The following is a 13,913-nucleotide window of genomic DNA, read 5'->3' on the forward strand; positions in this document are numbered from 1 at the left end:
AGTTAGGCTTTTATGCTTGACGTGCTCTCCATTGTATAATTCTGTGAAAAACGACAGAGGGCGACTCTGAGTAATTGTTCTCCAAACGACCAAAAAGCAGCAATGAGAGGAAGTAGTTTGCCGAATAATTTGTCAAACACCTCTTATACTATGTCAAACACTCGTCTCTTGAGAAGTTGTGAATAAATGGATTTCTCCACATGTAAACTGATTAGGTTGTAGGTCATTTTGACGATACATGTGAAAAAGTTTTTTAGTACACTTCTTAAACCCTACCCAAATAAAGTTAAACCCAGTAAACTTGAAATTGTGACTTGAGACATTAGAACAAAACATATTAATATGATAACATATGTATAACACTAAATTGAACAATACTGTGTTATATATGTTTTTTAATTCATTAATTATTTTATTTCAATTAACTATTGTATTAAACACCGACCATTAATTTATTCATTATTTCTGCTATGCAGGCTCATTTTGTAAATGTAATCATTTTAAATTTTACAAACATGATGCTTTATGAAAATGTAACTGGACACATTTCCAAATTGTGATTGTGTTTACCCATCTATGCAAATGTTTGTTTATGTAGAGACGAAATAATTAGGTTAATCATTGTCTGTCTCCATCAGTTTAGTGTAGTAATTGTGTGCATTTGTGATGACAATGATGAAAGATACACTACACTTTTAGTTTTATTGTTCACCAAAAAAAGTGCCAAATGATTTCTAATTAAAAAAAAAAATTATTTTAGATAAACTTTATATTTTTTAATTATGTATATAGAAACAAATAAACTTTACATTAAATAAATATAAAAGTTACTATACTACTATAAAAGAGTTTGAAATTCAGTTTTTGCTGTGGTATCAAAACTGATATTGATAATTGTGAAACCATGCCATATATTGTCATATCACCCATCCCTATTCTTTGCTATAAAGCAGAAAAGGTTCCCAGTTTTACAGTTTTTTTAAATAGTGTTCACCATAAGTAATAGACTACATTGTAACCTTGTCAGGAGTAAGTATATAAATGGCTGCTATTTTGCACTACATAAGTTTATTTGTAATTACCAGCAAGGAAGCAAGCACTTAAGAAAGAGAGAGAGAGAGAATGACAGAGAGAGAATGACAGAGAGTGCAGAAATGAGGTAAGGAATTAAAAGTCAGTAGGCCTATGTAGTTTCTTAATTCACTGTGACTATTTATAATTAGCTTAACAAATTACACATTGTCACATTGGCTTTTAATGATGGTGATAAAACATAATAAAAGTTAAAAATTCGGGGGGGGGTTGTAGTTTTTTATTTCCTACAGGGCAGGGGAAGGGAAGAGGTATATAAAATTAAAACGAAAGTTTCTAGTAGTTGCACACATCTAAATGCTTTTTGGCATTCAGAATAGGCCCAGATAGATTTCAGCCTAATAGGGATTTTCAAAATACAAAATACTGTATTTGTATTTGTATTTAAATACATTTTCCCACACAGTATTTTGTATTTGTATTTTAAATACATTTCCATGTATTTATGCCCATCTCTGGTTACTAACATAAATAATATGAAGTATCAAATGTATTTCTGAAGTTTGTAGGATATACAAAACCAAAAGGTAAGCAGCCAAGCTTTTTTTCCAAATAATCTCTGGGAAACAAATGTTCCAGAAAAAAATCCCTGTATGGATCCCTGGTGGAAGCTAGATATTTTACTTAACTTGTTAAATATGGATTTTCTTTATTATTATTTATTTATTTTTACACAAAAAGCATCGCTTCACTTCAGAAGGCCTTTATTAACCTCCCGGACCCTTGTGGAATATGTTTATGATGGATGGATGTGGATGAAGGCAGTTTCTTCAGCTCATACTCATTGGTCCCGTTCACTGCCATATAAAGCCGGAATGCATCAGGATATTTTTTACTAAAACTCCAATTGCATTCATCAGAAAGAAGAAAGTCATATACACCTATGGCTTGGGGGGGGGAGTAAAGCTTGGGCTAATTTTAATTTGAAATTAATTGTCTGCCCCAATTTTTGAGAAAAGACATGAAAATGACTTTTCCAACTTTTCCAACAATTGTTAAAAAATCTTGAATACTTCAGAGCATAGTTTAACTACGTTTTATTTTTTTTTAAAAGCAATAATCATGGTTTACAGCTTTCAGACATACTGTACCTAAAATTATGAGTCGATTAATTCTTGAAGCAAGTTAAATAAAAACAGACAATTAAGGTTATTGATAAAATGGGTAACAAGTTTGATCCATGATTACTTGAAAATGAATAAAACATCTCTCTTTATTGATTTATTAGCAAACATCTCAAGAGAAGAAGTGAAGAAGAGGCCTGTTACAAAGCATCTGGAAATTCTAAATACACTATAAATGGTCAAGCATTTATATGAAGCATTATGATTAAGAAAAACTATGAATATCAGATCAATGTCTTTTTTTAAAGAAATGAATGTTTTATTCAGCAAGGATGCATTATAAAAACATGTTACAAAATTTTCTATACATCAAAGAATCCTGGAAAAAAAAAATTACACAACTGTTTTCAACATTGATGATAATCATAAATGTTTCTTGAGCAGCAAATCATCATATCATAATGATTTCTGAAGGATCATGTGACACTGAAGACTGGAGTAATGATGCTGAAAATTCAGCTTTGATCACAGGAATAAATTACAGCTTACTATATAGTCAAATAGAAAACAGCTGTTTTAAACTGTAATAATACTGTTTCCACAATATTACTGTTTTCACTGTATTTTTGATTTAAAAAATCAGTAAGCAGACTTCCGGTTAGCGAGTGGGATGGAGTAGCGGTGTTTTTCCAAGCTCCGAACACACAATCTCTGTTTTTGGTATTCAGTCAGTTTAATCTTAACCTCGCTATAACTGCCTCTTAAATAGTAGTTGGACAGTCCTAGCCAGCAACTATGTCTAAAGCCGCCAAACAATCAAAGAAAGAATTTGCATCACCGGACTCTGCTATCGACAATGCTACTTTGGCTAACATGCTAGCGGAACTGCGCGCAGACTTGTTAACGAAGCCTGACTCACTGTCTGTCAGATTTGAAAACAAACTCGCGGTCATTGACGCGAAATTAGACGGTGTGCAGACCACGATCGCTAATCATGAACAACGTATTTCCGACCTGGAATCTGGGCTGAATCAAATGCAGTCACTGGAATCTCAGCATTCCAACTTGGCCGTTGACAACGCTAAACTGAAAGCCAAAATTACTGACCTGGAGGGGAGAAGCAGACAGTGCAACGTGCATCTCATCGGGATACCCGAATCTGTGGAGGGAACACGACCAACAGTATTCTTCTCTAATCTCCTGATGGACATACTGGGCCAAGATGTGCTGACTTCTCCACCGGAGCTTGATAGGGCTCATCGTGCGCTGAGACCCAAACCGGCGGAAGGGGGTAAACCTAGAGCCGTGATCATTAGTTTCCATAAATTTCAGACCTAGAACATGGTAATTCGAGCTGTCAGTGTACTTATGCGATGATTACTGTCCTGAGGTGATGGACCAACGAGCTGAGTACCAAGATGTCATGCGTCAGCTGTTTACGCTCAAACTCAAGCCGTCACTGCTATATCCAGCGCGACTGTTTATTAAGACTGATGACGGGGAGAGGCGACGCCTCTTCTCAGTGAAGGAAGCTCAACAGTTTTTGGCATCATACCAGAAATCCGGATCATTGATCGCAAGTGGTGACTGATCCCTAAAAGAGGCATCTTGCTACTCATGGTACTCTTGACTCTGGGTTTTTTTTTTCTTTTTTTTTCTCGTTTCTCTTTTCTTCTTCGTCTTTGTACTCACATGCACGGATATGACTGGTAGCCCAGTTAAACTATGTTCTCAGTTGGTCTGTGTCATGAACACTAGTGAGAGTGCCCTAGTCAGCCACTAGAGGGCACTCCATCCTGGACTCTTGTTTTCACCCCTTGGACTACATTACCCAATACTCACTTCTGGACTCATTATCCCACTCATTGCGTTTGTGTTTCATCATTAGTGTCTGTCTATTTATACTCAGTTGTTTCTGTCCTTGGTTGTGGTTTGTTGTATTGTGACGTGCACTTTTGTTTCTCTGGTCTTTTGTTTTGTGGACTGTTTTCTGGATTTTGACCCCTGCCTGTTTTGGATTTATGATTGTGGATTGCCCAAATAAATGCTGCAATTGGATCCGTCTATTGTTTCTGTGTGTACTGTGACAGAACAAACCACCAATGCAAGGATCCAGCAGCAGGAGACTCCGGTCATCGGTGGGGGCTGGAGTGACTCCGCTCCACTCCAGAGCCCGCTCCAGCCCGTGACTCCGCTCCAGTCCGTAAGCCCGCTCCAGCCCCTGTGTTCATTCCAGAGCCCGCTCCAGCCCGTGTGTCCTTTTCAAGGCCTGCTCCAGCCCATGAGTGCGTCCCAGCCCGTGAATCCGCTCCAGAGGCCTCAGAGGAGGTTGGCACTGAGTCTCCGCTTCACACTCGTAAAAGGAGGAGGAGGAGGAAGGCTTTAGTCATCCCTCAAGGCCCGGAGGCCTTCCCAGAGCCCGCTCCAGCCGGTGGTTCCACTCCAGAGCCCGCTCCAGCCCGTGACTCCGCTCCAGTCCGTAAGCCCGCTCCAGCCCCTGTGTTCATTCCAGAGCCCGCTCCAGCCCGTGTGTCCTTTTCAAGGCCTGCTCCAGCCCATGAGTGCGTCCCAGCCCGTGAATCCGCTCCAGAGGCCTCAGAGGAGGTTGGCACTGAGTCTCCGCTTCACACTCGTAAAAGGAGGAGGAGGAGGAAGGCTTTAGTCATCCCTCAAGGCCCGGAGGCCTTCCCAGAGCCCGCTCCAGCCGGTGGTTCCACTCCAGAGCCCGCTCCAGCCGGTGAGTCCATTCCAGCCAGTAAGCCCGCTCCAGCCGGTGAGTCCATTCCAGCCAGTAAACCCGCTCCAGTCAGTGAGTCCATTCCAGAGCCCACTCCAGTCAGGGAGTCCGTTCCATCCAGTGAGTCCACTCAAGAGCCCGCTCCATCCAGTGAGTCCACTACAGAGCCCACTCCATCCAGTGAGTCCACTACAGAGCCCACTCCAGTCAGGGAGTCCGCTCCATCCAGTGAGTCCATTCCAGAGCCTGCTCCAGCCAGTGAGTCCACTCCAGACCCCGCTCTAGCCAGTGAGTCCACTCCAGTCCCGCATGCTCTTCCTGTCAGTCCTATGATGGCCAAGAGGACTGTCTTCACTTTTTATGTTTTGGCGGCCTTGCCCACTCCAGCCAGTGTGCCCGCTCCAGCCAGTGTGCCCGCTCCAGCCAGTGAGTCCGCTCCAGCCAGTGAGTCCGCTCCAGCCAGTGAGTCCACGCCAGTTCTGCATGCTTTCCCTGTCAGTCCTGTGATGCACTCAGGGCTGCCCGAGCCCGCTGCCGTCCCAGAGCATCCAGATCCCGCTGTCATCACCAAGCTGCCCGCTCTCCCTGATACGGCCACGGAGGCCGTCACCGAGCTGCCCGCTCTCCCTGATACGGCCACGGAGCAACCTTGGTCTGCCCTGCCGCTGCCGCCACCGCCCAGATCTTCTGTCCTGCCGCCGTCATCCAAGCCTTTCTGCCCTGCCACTGCCATCCAGGCTTTCTGCCCTGCCGCTACTGCCCAGGCCGTCTGAACCGTTGGAATCTGCCTGGTCCGTTCCTCCGGCACCACCCTGGCAATCTGCCAGGACTCCAGACCCACTGGAACCAGCCTGGTCAGTTCCTCCAGTGCCGCCCTGGCATTCAGCCAGGACCCTGATCCTCTTAGAGCCCCCGTGGTCTGTTCCACTGGCTCCCCCCTGGCCTTCGGTTGGGGGCTCTGGTCCTGGCCCACCATCCCTCCCCCTGATCCTCCTCCTGTCCTAGTCTTCCTCATGACATGCCATAATACTTTAAAACATTGTTTCACAGTTCAAGGTTCTGAAATGGTTTTAATCCAATCTAAGTGATTAATACTTTTCAGATACCAATGGAAACGTCTCATGTTACGCATGTAACCATGGTTCCCTGAGAATAGGCAATGAGACATTGCGTCTTAACCCATTTGTGGAACGCCTTTGCGGGAACCGGTGTCTGAAACGCTATCAAGTCAGAGTAATCATATTGGCCAGCGACAGCACATATGCGGTGCCTAGAGAACAAGTCATCCACTTATCATCTGAAGGGACTGTTCAGCAGGCGGCCCAGAGGCATGGCAGGGAGACGCAATGTCTCATTCCCTCAGGGAACCATGGTTACATCCGAAACCTGAGACGGTCCCTTTCGAAAGGGAACTCGCATTGCGTCTTAACGCATTTGGGGTATGAAATACCCACACCGCCATGTATGCTTTAAACCTCAATGACCAACTCAGGGGCGAGGTCCTCAGCCTTCAATACTGACCTCCCAGGGAGGTCTCACGAGAGACCTTCAATCTTCTGATCAGACCTTGGGAGTGCAGTACTCTAAAGAACGACCCTCAATGGGGAGTACCCACTGGACTCAACTGAGATGAGTATTGACCAAACTCAATGCAAGAACCAGGGAGGCTCCTAAAGAGCCTACACTACAGAGTTAAGGACCTACTCGACCCAAAGGATCTCCTTCAAAATGGCCTGTTTTTTTTTTTTGAAGGCCAACTATTTAATGAAGATCTAGAACTCCAGGGCTAGTACAGAGCTACCTGATAACATCTGCTCAATTCTAGTCAACTAGGACACTCAGGAACCTAGCTCAACCCAGAGGATTGCTTTCAAGGTGACCCAAGGAGGGCCAACTACTTGGTAGCAAATCTTGATGGAGTATTTTATCCATCCTATAGAAAACAATTGTGGAATTAGTTTGCTATAAAAGCTAGAAGTGTTTTGAGGCCTCTTGGCATATGTAACTGTAAAGGTCAGACAAGTTTACTTGGCCACTGAGCATATTTTAATGGTAATTTTCCACTAGACAACAGGTGGCTGTGAAATGAATTTTTTTTTTTTTTTTTTTTTTGTTATCCCTGGATGTAGCTCTGTGACAAATATTTATTTATTTATTTGTTTATTTTTGGTTATCTTTGGATGCAGCTCTGTATAGAGTTACTCCAGGAAGATTTGTCTGTAAGGGTACTGTTTAAACGCACAGCTGCCTGACAAATATTTTTATTTTTTTTAGAGTTATGGAGAAAATAAAATACTATGAAAACAGTTTCTGTTATGACTTAATTTGACTTAGTCTAGTTACTTTACATATGCATTAGGGATGTCCAGATCCGATCATGTGATCAGAAATCGGGCCCGATCACGTGGTTTCAGACTCGTGGAATCGGACGTTACCTCCCGATCAGGACTCGTATATATATGTATTAGGGGTGCAATGGTTCTCTGTAAAAAATCGAACCGTACCGTATGGTTTGTTTAAAATAGCAACGTGGAAAACAGACAGACAGAGTTCAAATAATGTATGTTTCAGTCGATGGATGCACAAAACGTTACAACAACGATAATCAGAAAGCGTGGACAAAACAGTCACTCTTTGTAAACTGTTGACTGCGAGTGCCGTCTGCTCTCATGTCCAGTCATTTACGCCGTCATCACCCGGGTGTTGATACAGGTGAGACCTGAACAGCACACGTTGCTATCTGTGTTTAAACTAACTCATTTAAGCCTTGCTGATTTAAACCTTCAAGAACAAGACGCGAAAGTGAACTCGCACGCGCTGTGAGAAGATTTGTGTGCGCTCATCTGAAGCGCGCACACACTTATTCCAGTCAGCGCGCAAATACTGAGTTCTCTTTCACATCTTGGGCTTCGGCGGCCACATTCATACAAACATTATTTAAAAATGCCCGTCCTAGCTAATATCCTAGCAAACATAGTCGGTTATGTCTTAAGTGAACGTATATTAGTCGAGAAAGACAGCGCATGTGGAACAGTATGTACTGAATCGTGCATGTCTTAAAGGGAGAAAAACTATTTTTGCTGCCTGTTTTTAATGTTAAATAAAACAACAAATAACAAAGAAATCACTTACTGCTCTTGACTGAATAGTTTTTGTAACTTCAATAATGATTAATCTTTATTTATTTTATACAGTAAAGATAATATGAAGTGATATTTTATATTTGATTACTTTATCCATTTTCTGTACGTGAAAACGACTGTTAGATACCTGAAAAACCTGAAAAGCACTGTTTCCTGGATCTGTTTTTTCGCTCTTCTTTATTCTTTTTCATGTATTATAGAAGTATCGGATCGGGACTCGGTATCGGTAGATACTCAAAATCAAATGACTCTGACTCAAGGGCAAAAAAACGTGATCGGGACATCCCTAATATGCATTACCAACATTTTATCATGCAAGTCTAATGGGATATCTCAAACAAAGGAATTTAGAGTACTTTAGACTAGAGAGTTAATATTAATTAACGAGTCCACGAATGAGGACAGAGAGCACTTACTGCTATGGACTGTACAGTTTTTTTGTTTTTGTTTTTTACTTCCTGTCATTAACCGAGCATAACTGAATATTTCCATCTGAAACCAAATACAGTTCGATTTTATAACAACTACATTCATGTTAAAAAGCACGACAAAGTGATAAATGTTTCTGTCCCCATGAAATCCCCTCAGATTAAAAATGTTTGCGATAACATCACATTCAATAACACTAACATTACTCAAAAAATTAATGGCTTCAGCCCAGGGGCGTCACTAGGCCCTTTTAGGGGGGCTTCAGCCCCCCTAAACTTCTGCCCAGCCCCCCTAAAAAAATATTTGATTAATACATTTTTGATCGCTTCAGTCCCCTTTAAAAAAACTCATTTGAAACGGCGGCAAGCTGCGTCAATTTTCGGCTCCTCCCCTTATCTGAGTCTGCTTGGATTTAGCGCATTTTTCGATCTGCAGGGGCGCCGAGCAGAGCGAACATCAGAGAGCACAAGGTGTGTGTCGTGTGTGTGTGCATTTACTGAAAGATTGCTAATGCTATGATATTACATCTGCATCGGTGCAGTTTTGTATTAAGTAATAATGAATCAGGAGTGTCATGATACATAAATTAGAGTAAGCGTAGAGTAAAGGGATTTTTGATTTTCTTGATTTATACTATTTATACTAGATTTGTACTTGATTTATAGAAGTGGCAAATTGATAATTCATGTTGTTATTTTTAATAAATAGAAATAAATATAGAACAGATTAATCATATTGCCAATAGACAATTACATTAATACATGGTTTGTCTATATTCTTAATGAATATTAGCTGGTTAGTTAAAATACTTAAAATGACATCAATATTCATGGGGTGACTTTATGAATATCCAACCGTATTGTTGATTATAAAGGCTAAAAAACTAAAATAATTTATATTTCATTGTAGATGGATACGATATTTTTTCTTGTCGTGCGGGAGTAGGTCTGCAAATGAGCAACAGTCAGTCAAATAATATTTTTTTTAAATGCTAGAATCGCCCCTGCTTCAGCCTTTCCCTCAGATGATTGTTTCAACTAAATCAGTCTGCAGATGCCAGGAAAGACGATTATAGTGTGCTTTATCCGTTTAAAAAAAACATAACCTCGTAGAATGCTGCTTAAATAAACGGGGTAAAGTTTATATTATGTACGTGTAAATACGCGAAATAACAGAACTGCTGAACTTACCTCAGAAGACACAACAAACGCGCTGACTAAACGAGGAAGAAAGCTATAGATGACGTCAGAGCGGCGATGTGAAATCAACGGACTGATTGTCAAAACGCGCCTTAACATTTTTAAATGTTAAACATTTTTATTTAAATATAACAGTTAATGTAAACGAACGGACTAATTTAATCTCAGTCGTGTGGGGTAAAATATTATTTATTGGACAGCTAAGGTTTTACTTTACATGTTTTAAATTTAATTAAATAAAACATTAGAAGACCAAAAATTAATAATAATAATGGACGGCATTCAGATATAACTAAAATTATGAGTTGATTCATTTTTGATTCAAGTACAATTAAAAAAAAAAGGACAACCAAAGTTATTGATAAAATGTGTGAAGTCGTGGAGGTACATTGCAGAGCAGTGCAAGACGAGCATTTGAGGTTAAAAAGTATATTGTCACAGTATAGTGTTGCAGGGACTCTGCTCACTTCAGAATTTAAGAACCAAGTTTTGTTTACCAGCATCCTCGTATTTTGGCTTTTTTTTCAGCTCTGCTCTCAAGGAATATGGAGTTCCGTGGGCATCCTCCATTTCCTCTCATGTGGGATTGGATCACACCATCCTCTGGTTTTCCATCCATTTCTTTAATGTATAGATAACTCACCTGTATGGAGCCATCTCCTCCTGTGCATAAGGAGGAGCACCCAGCCTTGGTGTGCTACGATCTGCCACAACCAATCACCCTGGCAGTTCCGCTGAAGCCACCTAGATCTTCATCATCTCTCCACCACCTCGGCTCCAGCCACACCACCCTTATCTCCATGGCAGCTCTCTGCAATTTTCCTCATGGTTCCTCCCTTCATCAACATTCCTGGACTTTGTTGTTTTATCCTCCTCCCGATCGCCTGTCCACCCCCAGAACCTCCTCCTGCCTATGCCATCCCTTGACCAGCCCTCTTCCCATCCCTTCGCCAGCCTCCTTAACCATCTCTTCATCATCCCCTCATCCTCTTCACCTCTTCTTCACAGCCTACCGGGAGGGGGCATTCCATCACAATCACATTTTGTTGCCTTAGTCATTCATTTGTTGTCACGGACACTTATTATGTTCAGCTCTGTTAATCCCTATTATCACCTGTGTTTTGCTTGCTGTTCTTCATATGGATTTGAATCTTATTAAATAAATACAGCTTAACCGTGACAACAATATTACAGTTTACTGTATTTTTAATATTTAAAACTATTTATTCTATATTAAGTATTTCAGGAATGATAACGTCATCGTTGTGAGGCGAAATCAACTGTCAATGATCAAATACTGTTTACAAAACAAATAAAACAAAATTAAGGGGATTTTATGAATGTATTTATTCTTGACACAAGAACAATCAGTAGACAATTTAAGTTTAATGCTTTTTGAAGTAAACACAAAAAAGTAAAAGTAGAAACGAATGAGGCAGATCTCTCTCTTTAACTAAAAAGATAGCAAAGCATCTCAAGAGAATAAAAGTGAAGAACAGGTCCAAAGCGTAAGTGGAAGAATAACTAGTTTTAAAAACAATGAAGAACAAATTAAATGTAAATCAGCTTCTTCTTCAGCTTCCTGAACAAGAACAGTCTGAACCTGTAAAAACCTTCTACTTTCCTTATAAGTGTAAACAACTGTACATAAAATGAAACTCCTAATGTTAGAAAAATGTATATCATTAAGCAAAGTGATATACAAAAATTTAACTTTTAGATATTGTCCATCTTTGAGTAGATCTGAATCTCACACTTGAAAATTCTGGTCTTGAAGATGAACTTTATTCACTGTGACAAATTAGATGAACTTTCTTTGTCGTGTCACTCGTTGTGGCTGGATAGGACTTGGGGTGGACTCCAGTTCTGGAATTGAATACTTAACGTCAGAAATCTGATACTTGTTATAAAAATTGATACCTCTTATTGATTCCTTTGAGTGCATTTTAATATGACTTTTAACCATTCAAGGATACTTGCACGCTGTTGTGCGTATCAATAAAGTAGTATAGACCCCTTAAAAGTTTGTAAACATTGCAACGTTTCCTGGCTTAGCTGAAGGCAAAAAGATGTTGACAAGCGTAAGCTAGCATGTTTTAGGAGGGATTTATTAAACATAGATGCAGAAGAAGGTTCAGAACTGTCCGAATATGTACAGTCACTGACTCTGCAGGACCGTGACAGCTATTTTTGTAAATTAACTTAAGTTTTGGATATTTCCTAGAAAACATATGAATTACTTTAGGGTGGTTCGGGGAATTTTGTCAAGGCATATTGTCTAATGTAACCTAACGCTGGGCTAACTATGATTATGGCTAGCAATGTGGATTATTTTAAGAGACCATTCAAAGGATGGGATACACATCGATCTCTGTATGTTTGTTTAACATTTAAGCTAGCTAGTGCGCTGAAAGTTGGCGACTTTTCACCTATAAAACAGAAACTTGCTGATTTGTACTAGATAAAACCAACACACCATTACATATGCATCGATTATTTTACCTGATATGAAGTGTGCACTGCAAACACAAGCATTATTTATGATCGTCTCTGTCCAGTCTGTACGCCATATTGCATTCAACCACAATTATCTTTTTGATTTCTGTGAAGGAATGTCTGCCAGAATCTGGTAAAACTTTAGTTTTGAACCAAAAGTCCTGTTCCTTCTATTCTGGCAGCCAAAAACGCAACAAGACGACATTTTAAAGTCAAAACCTCAAACTTTTAGCGCAACCTCTTTTAGTTCTTATTCATGTTTTGCCTCCAGCTAGAGCAGTGACGTCACAGTGACGTAGGCGATTAAGGGGTCTATTGAAATATCGATACTGAAGTGAATATCAAAAGTATCAATATTAAAAATATTTTTATTTATATATATTTTTTATAATATTTATATTTGAGTGTGCTAAAGTCACATAAACCACTGAAATTTCAAAACTTTTCAAAACACTTATGACATAATGAAGCCTTGTTTGCTGCATTCACGTGTTAAAGGTACAATTTGTGATATTTTTTTCCGCTAGAGGTCGCTAGAAGCCTATTCAAAACAAAGGCGTAGTTTGATGACGCCAAGTTTTAGAGCGGAAACTTGGGACATGTGGTCTCCATCTCAACGGACGGTGCAAAAGAATAGGGATTGGAGTCTGGAAGAACTCATGTTCGTGGATGCGATTATTAACGTTACTGTAGTATGAAGCAGAGCAGGACCGAGTGTTGTGGGAGCTGAACGAGGAGCTGGAGCGATTGATCAACACACGCCTCACGAGCAGCGGGACTTTTATTATGACACAGCCGCCGGCGCCGCTTCCGCTTTTCCGGTCATGAGTTTACGGGAGCTGTCCTTGTCGACAGAACCAGCGGCAGATGGTAAACAGTAATTATGTTCCATAAATAAGTAACACAATCCACCATAAAACGTGCAAGAAGTAAACAAGGAACTGCTTGAAGCAAGCTAGTGGTTTGCTGGACGCTAGACTCTACTTCCGCATTTGTCCACAGCACTGTTGTCATGTGGTTTCTACGTCAGTAAAGGCGGTAACAAAGGTAACTGACGTCATTGACAGGCGACTGCACTGCCCCGTGTCACTGTTTAGAATGGGAATTTTCTCATGATTTACAAGTAGTTGAAAACATTAGAGATATTGTTTGTAATCAGCTGGACAAAATATATAACACTAGCCTAGTGGTTTTTGGATATTTTACTGCAAAAATTTTACATATTGTACCTTTAATATAAGAAAAGGAGACACAGAGGCTGCTATGATTCCGCTTCAAATGTAAGTAACACTGGGTTTGAGTGTCATTGATTGTCTGGAGCTGCTGGCGAATAACATCGAACACTTCTTTGTATTACTCTTGTGTACTGTATGTTCGCTTTGTGAGCTTCCTTATCATTTATCATCCTCACTTTATTTTTTAATGACTCATTTTATTGGGCTTCTGCTACGATAAATAGGCATCCACTCTTGCATTGCCTGTGTGACGGAGGCCAGCTAGTGAGAGCTGTGCAGGATGACGACTGCTAGAGAGTACAGTGTTACCGTTTAACATCCTTGTTAGTTGATCGGGTTCGAGGCCAACTTGGAGAAGGGTGATTAGGATTGGAGGGTGGGTTTTGGCGGCGGAGCAAAGAACAGAGGGGTGGGTTTGTTTGGGTTGATTTCAAATATCAACAATGTTCAACAACGACTGACCAAGAGACCAAGAGAGGGCTACTCTTTGAGAAAACAAAAGAAATTAACTTTTGAAC

Source organism: Chanodichthys erythropterus, chromosome 10 (genome assembly GCF_024489055.1).
Source record: "Chanodichthys erythropterus isolate Z2021 chromosome 10, ASM2448905v1, whole genome shotgun sequence".
Lineage (NCBI taxonomy): Eukaryota > Metazoa > Chordata > Actinopteri > Cypriniformes > Xenocyprididae > Chanodichthys > Chanodichthys erythropterus.